The sequence below is a fragment of the Cebus imitator genome, unplaced genomic scaffold (assembly GCF_001604975.1).
Source record: "Cebus imitator isolate Cc_AM_T3 unplaced genomic scaffold, Cebus_imitator-1.0 Scaffold419, whole genome shotgun sequence".
Classification (NCBI taxonomy): domain Eukaryota; kingdom Metazoa; phylum Chordata; class Mammalia; order Primates; family Cebidae; genus Cebus; species Cebus imitator.
Genome location: NW_016107734.1, coordinates 473,884 through 474,957, shown reverse-complemented (window position 1 = coordinate 474,957; position 1,074 = coordinate 473,884).

Here is a 1,074-nt window from a genome sequence, read left to right as displayed (position 1 = left end):
TGAGGCAGGTGGATCACTTGAGGTCAGGAGTTCAAGACCAGCCTGAGCAACATGGTGAATCTCTGTCTCTACTAAAAATACAAAAATTAGCCAGGCCTGGTGGCTACACGTCTGTAGTCCCAACTACTAGGGAGACTGAGGCAGTAGGATTACTTGAACCCACGGGGTGGAGGTTGCAGTGAGCTGAGACGGTGCCACTGCATTCTAGTCTGGGAAACAAAAAAAACTTTTTTTTTTTTTTGAGGCAGAGTTTTGCTCTTGTTGCCTAGGCTGGAATGCAGTGGTGCAATTTTAGCTCACCACAACCTCCGCTTCCCATGTTCAAGCAATTCTCCTACCTCAGCCTCCCAAGTAGCTGGGATTACAGGCACGAGCCTCCATGCCCAGCTAAGTTTTGTATATTTTAGTAGAGATGGGGTTTCACCCTGTTGGCCAGTCTGGTCTTGAACTCCTGACCTCATGATCCACCCACCTCAGCCTCCCAAAGTGCTGGGATTACAGGCGTGAGCCACCACACCTGGCCAAGATTTTTTCAATAAATAAAGAAACTAACTTCCACTCTTGCTCTGAAATTTACCTCGGTCTCTTTTTCTGCCTTATACCCCTCAGTTACATGCTTTCTCCTGAGGAAGGAAGAATTGGGGTCACTGCAGACCCAAACAGATTGACCGCAGGGAACGCTGATACCTTCCACTAGTAACAAAGCTGCCTCATATTTTATTCCTAAATAAAACAGCTACAAAGATTTAAAAAAAAAAAAAAAGCTACATATGCCAGGTGCAGTAGCTCATGCCTTTAATCCCACCACTTTGGGAGGCTGAGGTCCGGGGTTCAACTGAAGTCAGAACACCTGAAGTCAGGGGTTCAAGACCAGACTGGCCACCTGGTGAGACCCTGTCTCTACTAAAAATACAAAAAATTAGCTGGGCGTGGTGATGCATACCTGTAATCCCAGCTATTCGGGAGGCTAAGGCAGGAGAATTTCTTGAACCTAGGAGGTGGAGGTTGCAGCAAGCTGAAATAGTGCCACCACACTCCAGCCTAAGCAACAGAGTGGGACTCTGTCTCAAAAGA